The following is a 12,757-nucleotide window of genomic DNA, read 5'->3' on the forward strand; positions in this document are numbered from 1 at the left end:
ATGCCTCACCCCATCCAGCTGCCCCCGTGCCTCAGACCTCATCTTTCACATCCCATGAATGAGTCAAGATTGTTCCTTAGCTGTTCTCCTTCTGGTTAAAGTAAGACTGCTTTCTGCTGCTACACATCACTTCAGGTAAGAGAATATTGTAATAATAGTGCATATGAAGATTATAGATGTCAATTTGTATCTACAATATGAGATATCATAGGAAATGATCTAATAAGGTATGACAGTAATAGCTTTAGTAATCAACACTGTGGGGAATGGTTTAGATTTGGGTATGCATGTTTTGTCTCAGGTGCAAATGTGATTGACCAACATTGTTTCACGACATCCTTCAAGTTTCTTTCCAGTTGGAGATTTCACACTTTGCAACCATTATACCACGTTTCCTAGTCTCTACCTAAAGCTCCAAAATGTATTTAGGGTCAAATATTTACTGTATTTGTTTAACGGGCGTGTCCATCTTTGCAACCATGATAAAGCAACTTTACAGCTTCAATTTGGTTGGTCGGCAAGAAATAGAGGAGAGCTAGAAGAGGAAAGGGTCCGACTACACAGAGGTTGTTTGTTTTCTGTTAAAATCGAGATGCATTGGTGTGCATAAAACTAATTTAGACAACATAGTAATATATTGTTTAATCAAGATTTTTTTATAAATATTTTTTTGATCCACTGGTAACTTTGTCTTAAATGAGTTACACAATAGTAATGTACATGATCTTAAATAGTACGAGAAGAAATCATGCTGGTACCAGTGCTCTTTTTATGTCCCATCTTGTCTGGGAATAGGTCAGCAAGATCTTTTTTGTGAGCACTACCAAATAAATCCATTCAGTGTTGCATGTAAAGAGGAGTTTCAGGTATTGGCTTTATGACATAGACTGAAACTGTATTATAATATTATAAAAATACCTGCTTTAACCTTTCTAAAGCTAATATTAGCCAGGTCCAATAATTATCCATACTGTTAAATTTCTCTTCAAACGTCTTCCTCTGATTCTAGGAAGAATCTACATGCTTTCCTAGGTGTACATAAGGTAGGTGAATCTAAATGAATGTGATATAGTTTTATACATAATTGTTAGCTGTAATATTATTTATTCACATTGATGTCTTATATTATTGTTTCATTATATTTCTCAACGTAAGTTTGTAACTAAATACTGTCTATAGAATTCCTGTATATTATTTTTTTCCCGGTACTATGATTTTGGTGTGTCTTAGCTTAAAGAACATCTCATTTTCATCGATCTTCCTAGGTTGAATGCTAACCTGCAAGATCTTTTCAAGTCCTTTGCTGCTGAGTTATGTTAATGAGGATCCTTGTTCACAACAGGAATCATTTTCCTCCTGATTATATCACGTATTTTTAAATTCAGATATATAGTGAGAGTGCATATCAGATAATGATCCATTATGGATCTTGTGCAGTAAAAGTGACTATTTAATACTGTGATCAGCTGCTCTCATTCATCTTAACAGGTAAGTTATTACAATTGATACTGGTTTGACTATGTAATATAATAAGCCTTAGAAAATGTAGTTTAACAATATTCTTGTTATCATCATAGTGATATTATAGTACAGTATAGTAGTAGTAGACTGTGTATTATAGCATTAGAGATACAGTGTACTGTGCTGCATTCATATCCCTTATTGGATCTTTTAAAGTAAAAGTGAGTACAGTATATTACTCCATTGACAGGTAGATATTTGATATGTTGTTGATATAACTACAAATACAAAATTTCCTCTATTAGTAATAATTGGTCATTTTTGGAGACATTATACTGTACATTATAGCTGTACCTCTTGTGCACTCAGTTATACACTCACTTATACATTTATAAAGAGTGAATTAATACTACAACACTGATAATAATGTCATAATAGCTAGTGATCCCCAGTTATCAGGACATGAAGCCAAAAACACATTTAGGAAAACCGACCCACTGTAGTATTATCACTGGTTGGTTCATTTAATAATATAAATATTTCATGTTTATTGTCTTATGAAAGAAATATATAACGTCCTTATGTATAATAATTTCATATAATCTCCCATGGATATAATGTGTTACCATTTCATATAGGAAGTTCTCCTAGGCATTGTATACTCATGCTGGGATATTCTGTAAGGACATTATTGTAGGAGGGAGACCAGAAAACCTGAGGGGGAGAGATGTTACAGGAGAACGATGGAAAATGGATGATAGGTCATTTAATACTGCAGTAACGATAGATAGAAGTATAGATAGATGATAGATAGATGGATAGATAGATAGATAGATAGATAGAGGGAAGGATAGATAGATGATAGATAGATGGATAGATAGATAGATAGATAGATAGATAGATAGATAGATAGTATAGATAGAAGTATAGATAGAGGGAAGGATAGATAGATCCATTCATTGCTGGGGCTGGTGTCTGCACGCGCCGCTATCCCCTGAGCTCTGATCCCATTGATCCATCTCTAATTAGCAGAGGGTGAGCTGTATAGATGGAGGCATGAGGTCTGCACGCGTCTCCCACCTCAACAGATGTCTCTACAAGGATCCAACTGCTACCACTGAAATCATGGCTTCAACTTCCTAAAGAACCAAATAAGTACAAATAAGTTATTTGTAGAATGGAGGTGGTAAGAGCTTATATACATTCTAGCATTAGATCCTAGTGATATAACAGATGTTCCCGAGTAACATGATGAGTAACCAGTCTCCACCGAAAGGCAAGTTTCTGAAGCTGCATGTACTATCTTAATGTAGAGGGATACAGAGACATGAAAGAGGGGGGAAACAGACATGCAGATTTACATAAAAAGTAAAAGACAGACCCACATGCAGTGACCGAAACAGATACATAGACAGAGGAAAATCCAGAGGAACAGTACCAGACAAAAAGACAGAGAGGTACAGGGGGCGGGGGGAGAAATAAAGACAGAGGAAGATAACGGTACAGAAATATAGAGACACATGGATACACACAGAAAGGAAGGAAGAGTAGATAGAAGCATAAGCAGAGAGAGAAATAGAAAAATAAACAGTGACAAAGACAAAATAAAGATATATATATACATGAAAACAAGGAGAGAGAGAAGAGGATAGATAACAGAGACAAGCAGATGGAGAGAGAGATATAAATAAGAATATGGATAGGTATAGATAGATAAAGATAGATAGCGAAAAAGATATAGTATATAGAGACACTAAGAGTTAAATAGATCTAGAGAGAGTAGAGGAGAAAAGGGAAACAGAGGCAAGTTAAAGCATATATCAGTATTATATATAGTACTTGTACAATGGTACATTAGATAAGTATAATTTTGCTACTGCGTTTTACTGCAGCATGTTGCCAGGTAGTAATGGGCACCATACATTACATCCTGGCTCCTTTATTGTGCCCTATAATGCAGATGCTATAGAAGAAGCTGCCCATTGTTACATGATGGTGCATGAATAGGGGGTAACTAATCACATGACCCGGGGAGATGAGGCAGATGGAGCATGTAGCGTCCTCTCCCCAAATAGTGATGTTTGAGTATGATTCAACCTGTGTAAGCCCCACCCCCATGGCTATCGCTGGTCTCCTGGAGACATATCAGACAGCTTGGGTACAATACTCATCCCAGACTTGTTATTTCCATCATTTGCTTTATTGTAAGGATACCTTGGCGTCTGAACACCATCTGCCCCTAAAATATGATGCCCATACCTATTAATGATGAGGTGGGGGATGGGGGTATAAGCGGGGGTGGGCTTGGGGGGATTAGCTGACCACTAGGGGAATAGATGCAGCGGTGGCTATGCTGATGCTTGGTGGTCGCTGTCCACTGCCTCAATGGTGCTGAAAGTCAGTGAAGATTCTGGGATTTATACATTACTTTATAATTTTACTTCATATTAAGTCATAATGTAATTTCACAATGTATGTTACATCTATGGTTATCTATTTTGTGTATGGGGGTCTACCCCTGGACTGCAGCTAGTGCCAGCTCTATTGCATATCATACACGCTACCTGTTCTTGCCGGATGCCCTCTTTGTTTTTATAAAAATTATTTATGATTTTTATCAGCTAATCGTTTATAATGCAATCTTTGTTTTGCACAAAAATCATCATTTTTTGTGTGGTCTTGGACATGGCTCCCTCTTAGTATAGTACAACCTCACGGACTAACATTTTCTTCCCTAAATTAGGTTCCCCTTTATCTTCTAGGTATTGCCCCTTCACCTTCGTCTATCTGTATAGTCCCATCTTTTACCTCTAGTGAATTGTTTTACCTATTTTACTTCTAGTGAATTGTTTTACCTATTTTACCTCTAGTGAAGATGAATTGTTCCCTTCTCTGTATTGGCTCCTCCATCTTCTGTGTTTATATCCCATTATCACTTACTCTATGGATTATCCACATGCCTCAAGTGTGATATGAGTCCTCGTATTATAATACATACTTCAATGATGTTTCTTTCATTTTTCAATGTCCGATTAGACTTATATCCCTTCATAGTCCCAATCATCTTCCTCCAACCATACAATCATATCCTCATACCCATAAATGGTCTCTACTATCCTCATCTCCCCATACAATTCTAAACTCACATCCCTCTATAGTTCCTACCATCCTCATCTCCCCATACAATCCTAAACTCACATCTGTCTGCAGTTCCTACGATCCTCATCTCCCCATACAATTCTAAACTCACATCCCTCTATAGTTCCTACCATCCTCATCTCCCCATACCATCCTAAACTCACATCCCTCTATAGTTCCTACCATCCTCATCTCCCCATACAATTCTAAACTCACATCCCTCTATAGTTCCTACCATCCTCATCTCCCCATACGATTCTAAACTCACATCCCTCTATAGTTCCTACCATCCTCATCTCCCCATACCATCCTAAACTCACATCCCTCTATAGTTCCTACCATCCTCATCTCCCCATACAATTCTAAACTCACATCCCTCTGTATTTCCTACCATCCTCATCTCCCCATACAATCCTAAACTCACATCCCTCTATAGTTCCTACAATCCTAAACTCACATCCCTCTATAGTTCCTACCATCCTCATCTCCCCATACAATCCTAAATTCACATCCCTCTATAGTTCCTACCATCCTCATCTCCCCATACCATCCTAAACTCACATCCCTCTATAGTTCCTACCATCCTCATCTCCCCATACCATCCTAAACTCACATCCCTCTATAGTTCCTACCATCCTCATCTCCCCATACAATCCTAAACTCACATCTGTCTGTAGTTCCTACGATCCTCATCTCCCCATACAATTCTAAACTCACATCCCTCTGTATTTCCTACCATCCTCATCTCCTCATACAATCCTAAACTCACATCCCTCTGTAGTTCCTACCTTTCTCATCTCCATAAAATCCTAAACTCACATCTTTATGTAGTCCCTACTATCCTAAGCTCACCTCCCTACAGAATCTTAAATTCACATTTTATTATACAATTACAATAGCCCTCAACCCCTACCATAACTTTCCTTTCACCTCCTTATATTATTCTTAGCAAATTCCCTTCCCAAGGAAATCATCCATTAAGGACAACTTATACGTGAATCCACAATACAGTTTCCATTGATCACATCTTCCTACATAGTCCACACAATCTTCCTTCCTTACATAGTCGTCATTTTATTAAGTGGACTATTACTCATATACAACATTTTTGGATACAATTACAACCAATCTTACCAGTTTCCCCAGCTGCATGCAAGTATACCACCCTTTACATTCCCAACCAACATTATATCTCCACACAGTCCCAATTTACTACATCACCCTATACAGTCCTAACCAATCTCATATCCCTGTATATCCCCAGTCACACAGTCCTATGTTTACTTCTCTATGTTAGGTTCCTACAAACTATATTTTATATGCAATCCAACACATGCTTACACAGGCTTTATTTACTTCTCTTTACAACTCCCATCAATGTCACCTCCATACACCAAGACAGGTCTATGATCAGCTCCTGGGTCTATGAGCAAAAAATCATGGAGCAGGTGATGAATAATGGAGGAGATGATGGAGCAGTTATCCTAATATCCATATATCACAGTAATGTCAGAGTTGCAGTATACATATGTATTCACGTGTCTTTCCCTAGATCTTAAATACATCCACACCTACCCCTCCACCTCTTGTCTCCAGTGTCTACACACCCCTGTGGCTGCAGATCATGTCAGGAGCTCTGTGCAGCAGATCATGAGAGGCTGAGGGGCTGATACAACGTGATGAAGATCTTTCCTGAACTGATATCTTCAGAAGAAGAAATTCTAGACATAGGAGGAAACCGTGAGTAGTTCTGGAATTACCCAGCAATGATATATTGTTAGATTAATCACAGGGAGAGCTGCCAGCATCTATATGGTTCATGACATCAGAGATGACTGTAAAACACTGACATCATTGTTTTACTGTAATGTGTGAGTACATGTATGATTGGTGGCTGATCATATGTGGTATAATAGTTTGATAGCTAGACACAGAAAGGGAGAGGTGAATAGATGGATAGAGACAGAAAGATTTAGGGAGGAAGGTCAATAGATGTGTTGATGTGTTGAATTGTAACTTAAGTTGATATATAATAGATAGATATATAGATGATAGATAAATATTGAAAAGATCGAAAGAAAGATAGGTAGCTAATGGAAACATTGATGTAAGATATGTGATTGACGGTATATAGAAGTATATAGATGCTCATAAGATAATAATTAAATAATGGTAAACTATATTAATAAACTAGTTTAATAATTAAATTTTTAGAGTTTTAGATACATGTAGATAGGTGATAGATGGAGGTAATCGATAGAGGATAGACAGATTGATATATAATAGATCGAAATGCAGATGTAGATAGATATGTAGACAGAAGAAAGAAAGAAAGAAAGAAAGAAAGAAAGAAAGAAAGAAAGAAAGAAAGAAAGAAAGAAAGAAAGAAAGAAAGAAAGAAAAAAAGAAAGAAAGAAAGAAAGAAAGATATAGCTGGACAGAGGATAGAGATATATATATGTATATAGAAAGTTGATAGATACTGTACATAGGTGCTAAACATAGATACTATACATATATAAGCAGTGCATTGATATATATAGATACTATACATACATTATATATATATATATATATTGTACATGGAAAGATAGATACTGACTGTACATATATAGATAGATTCTGTACATATAGATACTAAATGTACATATGTATAAAGATACTGTACATAGTAGATATATAGAAACTGTAGGTTGATAGATGATGTTACTGGTCCCCTGTAAACGGTGATGACTGCTGTTGGGGCTGGCGTTGTGCACGCGTCCAGTCTATGGACAGATGTCTCCAGTTACCTCTGTGCTGCTTCTTACATTCCCTCAGACTTGTATACTGACCTGTATACTACATGTGTACTGTGCTGAACGTATCTATCCATCTATCTATCTATCTATCTATCTATCTATCTATCTATCTATCTTTTCTATGATAACTCTCAGTTTGTGTACTTTATATCATGTATATAACCTCCCAGTATAATTGTATCTGGAGTTTTGGATGTCAGCCTTGCTTCCCCTCTCTATACTATGACCTCCCTCCTCTATGGTGATGTTTCCATCCTGTGAATTTACCGTTTTCTCTTTTCCCCAGACGAAATGCAAATAGTAATCCCCTGCACGCGTCCCCCTCCCCCAATCTGCCAGTATTACCCCCAGCCCTGCCTCCCACCTCCTCACACATGAGGCCAATGCAGAATCTCAGACACGTTAAGTTCAGAGAAGTTTCATGTTGTATTAACATTATAACGTTTTCTCTATTGTTTTCCTATGGAAAGATCTTGGCGTCTGACCACCATCTGTGCACATCCCCCAGAGGACCCCATTGTATGAGCAGGGATGGAGAACACTTTCCCAGGGTATTAGTGACAGGGGAGGGGGTAAGAGAATGCTGGGACCTGGGGCTGGGGGGACATTATTCTTATCTAGTGTCACCATAGACCACATATTCCAATTAATCCATATATAAACCCATGTATAACTATGCATGATGGTACACTAGACACATCTTTCTTATTAACTTTTTATTTTCTATCTATTACAAGAATCTACTTTCTGTCATTAGCTAGAAATCTTGTACAGATCTAGACCCAATTCTTCCCACTGCTGAGAGTTTGTCACAGTTGTATCCAGTCTAGATAATCAATTGTGCACTCCATACAAATACATTTCACTTTCACTGATACTTTGTAACAAACCATCAGGGGAAGAGCTTCTGGTGCTGGTTATGTACAAGTTCTCAGAGAGGATTGTCTAGACTGGATGATATGGTAGCAAACTCTTTTTAAACATTTTTAAACAATTACCTGTTGTCTATTTGCATAAGAATGGTGCACCCATAAGTTTTATAGTAATATTATTGAATACATTTTGTTATGCTGGAATCAGTAGCATAACTTGCAAAATTAAAGTTTTTAAATAAAAGTTTGCCAAGGGACCACCCACTGAGCACCTGCTGTGTAGTAATAGAAGGGTCTTTCAGCTTCAGGCACCATTGCACGGGTGTGGCTGCTATATCTGCATGCCCTATAGTTACACCCTATGTTGGGACCTTGCAGGTAATCTTGCTCTGTAGGGAGTCTGGTACCCTTTGGCACTGTACACAGTATATTGCTTTATTGCAAGAAATCTAAAGGAGTGTTGGAATTTTTTTACTGGTGACCTTAATCTAAGGCCATATACCGCAATATACTCATCCTCAGGGTATAGTGCTGCCACTCTATCACCTCCTTAATCACTGGCTAATTTTGGTCTGTAGCCTGTGACAATAAGTATTCATCTGCGCCATGCTGCAGGTTGGACAAATGAACATTATTACTGTTTCAGGTCTTATAACTAATGAGTGTACTTAAAGGAAGAATTATTACTTTTGGGGACATGGGACCCAGATTTATTAAAACTAGTACAGTCTGTACTATGTGTAGTTTGCCTCACTAATGTGCAGAGTGCGCCAAATTATGGAATACTGGCGCACGGTCTTCATATTTTTTTGGTGCACATACAGCATAAATTTGGTACACTGTCCGATTTGGCACCGGAAGCCGCTTTAGATGCAGAATTTTGTGGCGCGGCGGACACAGTGCACAGCGCTCCAAAACTGGAGCGAACTCTTGAGAAATACATGTGCAAGCCGTTTACACGTTCTTTTCAATGCAAATTTAGACAGAAAACACTTGAATAAATGTGGCCTATCATGTTGGAACACTATTATTTATGGAGGCAGTTTTAAGGGTACCATTACTGTTGGTATTTCTGGCAAGTTACTTTTAGGGGTTCTGTAAGGAAGTGCTCAGCATTTCTAGGGGTATTCTGGGGGTATACACTTTTGGGCGACACTGAGGGGGCTCCATTACTTATGGGTATTCTGCATGGCACCATTATTTTTTAGTTAATGTGTGGGCACTTTTGGCATTAAGAGCACTATTTTTTGTCATTTACTTTTATTAGGGCTTTAAAGGAAATAGATGTGATGGTAGATTCCTCCTGCCTGCTTTTGCCCTAATCTGTAATTTAATAATCCTGGAACCTAACCTAAATTGTTAAAAACTTTAGTACCGTGTTTCCCCGAAAGTAAGACAGTGTCTTACATTCTTTTTACCCTCAAAAGTCTCACTATGTCTTACTTTCGGGGTATGTCTTATATTGGAAAAAATGTTGACGGTATAAGCACTGCTTATGGTTCTGTATCACAGTCTCCCATAGGGTTCTGTATCACAGCAACCCATACAGTATCCCACACAGCCTTCCATAGGGTTGCAGCTACATACAGTGTCCCACACAGTCTCCCATAGGGTTACAGCCCCATACAGTATCCCACACAGTCTCCCATTGGGTTACAGCCCCATACAGTATCCCACACAGTCTCCCATTGGGTTACAGCCCCATACAGTATCCCACACAGTCTCCCATAGGGTTACAGCACCTGGTACCGTAATGGCGATTGGATCAATTCCTCTATGGTGCTGGGTAGAGGTGTGGCTTCTTCTTCCTAGTGGGACAATCAGAGGCTGCACATGAGGGCATGGAGGCTGCGTGTTTCTGTATGCCCCGGCCCCCGGCCTCCGCCGGCATCAAGCTCCTGCCCACCCTTTGGCCAGCTCCAACCCACCCCCCACATACCACCGCTTTCCACCCCTCTGCTCCCGGATCCTGCATCGAGCTCCCGCCCCTGCCGGCCGACATCAGACTCCCGCCAGCAGCCACCAATCCCCCCTCATAATGGCACTAATATTTCTGCAGTACAGCATTTGGGATCACTGACCAGCACGTCATGTTAGGGCACCAGAAGGGAAGTTTATGTCATAGAAGTGGTGAAGAAAATTGGCATTGGACATCATAATGGAAACGTTCAATCATGGCTGGAAGGGGCATCATAAACGTCTTCACTAAGCACTGAAGATGAGGAAAGGGAATGTTTACAAACAGGAAAGAAGTCACATGTGAGTTACTGGATGCAATTTTTGGGTGGTGCTCTAGTCTCCTCAAGGTACTGTAATATTAAAGATAAATTAAAAAATTTATATTCATCCAGAGACTGCATGTAGCTGCCAGAGACAGTGGGGGACATTTATCAATTGTGGTGCAGGATCTGTGTATTTAGCACCTTATATTGTGTTATATGTGTTACATTCTGGTGCAAGGGGTTAATGAATTGGTGCAAGACTGAGAAGGTTTAGAACTGTCTCCACATGATGGTGAAATAGAACTTCCTTGACCAGCTTTTTGCAGCTCTAAGAATGTGCCAAATATTGAGTGAATGTCAGTAAAGGACCAATAGTGTGGTAAATACCCCTCATAAATAAAGCACAAAGGTTCCGCAAGGCAAAAAAGAAAATAATAAATGCCCCCAATGTCCCTAATTTTATTAGAACCTATGGATGTATTTTTGTTGTGGATATTTTGAATGACAGAGGTCTCTGGAGGCCCTTCAACTGGTATTCTTCTTTCAGACTGGGTAAATGACAAAACATGTCAAACTGGGATTACATAGGTCACCAGTACAGTTATTCGAGTGGCCCAACCTACATCAACCCATTGAAAAGAGACTCAAGGTAGCTTCCAAAATTGTCTTCTGTAAGATCTCTGGGTTCCACTATTGGGTTAGATTCTGGACCCACTGGAAGATCCTCTGGTGCTATGGTGGGCCAGTCCGACACTTAGTACAATGGGCAAGAGCATGGCACATATGTGTCTTTTGAGTCCTGCAGCTTCCTTTACCCCTCCATAGGATAAATTGAGAGCAGTATGAGGTTGTGATAATAATAGAGCTGGAAGCCACTGCTGCTGTAATGCAACTGTTTTGTTTTTTTCCTAACCTACATTAAATACTGTCACATATCAATTTCTACTATGATTTTGGTCTGAAGTTAGATCATTATCTGTCCGTGGCCATAGACGTTCCCATATATAATTCATGTTGGTTGTCATCTTCACTGCTTAATATAGGGATGGTCAAAATTTATATTTTTCCAGAAACAGCGCCTCTCGTGTCCATTGCCTGTGTCTGGTATTGCAGTTTATTCCTATACATAAGCTGTAACATAAGGCTGAGCCTAAGTAGAAAATGTAGAAAATGTGTTTTCAAAGAAAAAAAAAGAAGTTTCAGATTTTTTTTCTTTCAATGGCAAAATTTAGATGTATTATCTAGACTTCTGAGGAACAGCATAAATAATAATAATGAAAATCTATTAAATTACAAAGGTTTAGCTTCTGACGTGCCAAGGACATGAGTGAGTATGTGTGCTTTCCAACAGACTATGTTGGCGGCATATAAGCAACAATGAGTAAACAGTAATGTTTCAGAATGATTTGGTGAGTAGCTGAGGATTTTCTGCCTTTTTAGTTCCCAAGCACTTGAAGCTCCCATGGGGTTCCTTACTTCACCAGGCAAACAAGTCTATGACCCTTCTGGTGGCCTCACAACAGGAGACATCCAGTTCCAGGCACAAGACTTGCACGCGCCAAGAAGACCAACAGATGGGTCCAAACCAAGCTCTTTGTCATCCGTTGTCTAATTCTTAATAATCCTGCTGTCTCTGTGTGTGTTAATGGGTGGGTGGGTGTGGGGGGCTTGTGTGTGTTTGACCATCAATGCCATTGACATGCTCACAGTTTGCGAGTGAAAATAATGAGCAAACAGACCTTGACAGATTGTGTTGTATCAGCATTGAGCTGAGGACGCAACCTAACTCATAACTCAACGTGAAGGAATCTGTATGACGTTCTTCCTCAGGTTGCCGTGAAAAAAAAAGATAAAAACAAGCAAACATGGGGAACACGGTAAGAAATAAAAACTACTTAAGCAATAAGTAACGGTCTTTAGCATGAAAGTTGCAACTCGATGCATAATGATATAAATCATAGTATCATAGTATCATAGTATATATAAGGCTGGAAGGAGACGCAAGTCCATCAAGTCCAACCTTCAAGAATTAAATAAATGTTTTATCCCCATAACCCGTGATATTTTTTCTCTCCAGAAAGTCATCCAGGCCTCTCTTGAACATGTACATAGAGTCGGCCATAACAACCTCCTGCGGCAGAGAGTTCCACAGTCTCACTGCTCTTACAGTAAAGAACCTTTGTCTATGGTGATGGTAAAATCGCCTCTCCTCTAGGCGTAGAGGATGCCCCCTTGTCCTGGTCACAGGCCTAGGTATAAAAAG

The 12,757-nt window shown here is 39.1% G+C and overlaps 1 protein-coding gene and 1 long non-coding RNA gene across 3 annotated transcripts in view; one reads left to right on the top strand and one right to left on the bottom strand.

The window, feature by feature from the left end:
- LOC140065708 (claudin-16-like) overlaps positions 1-12,757 on the top strand; it is a 34,688-nt gene continuing 21,931 nt past the window's right edge. Inside the window, exons 1-3 of the mRNA XM_072113286.1 lie at positions 1-135; positions 1,010-1,043; positions 6,152-6,339. The gene's annotated coding sequence lies outside the window, so the exon portion shown is untranslated. The remainder of the gene's footprint in view (positions 136-1,009; positions 1,044-6,151; positions 6,340-12,757) is intronic.
- LOC140065709 (uncharacterized) lies at positions 1,965-7,342 on the bottom strand. 2 transcript variants are annotated; one of them, XR_011848030.1, is made up of 3 exons: positions 7,268-7,342; positions 6,175-6,320; positions 1,965-2,600 (listed from the first exon to the last, which is right to left on the bottom strand). It is a non-coding gene; the product is annotated as an uncharacterized lncRNA (long non-coding RNA). The 2 variants fall into 2 exon arrangements; XR_011848029.1 differs by having other exon boundaries at positions 7,202-7,332.

The sequence above is a fragment of the Engystomops pustulosus genome, chromosome 6, assembly GCF_040894005.1.
Source record: "Engystomops pustulosus chromosome 6, aEngPut4.maternal, whole genome shotgun sequence".
NCBI lineage: Eukaryota > Metazoa > Chordata > Amphibia > Anura > Leptodactylidae > Engystomops > Engystomops pustulosus.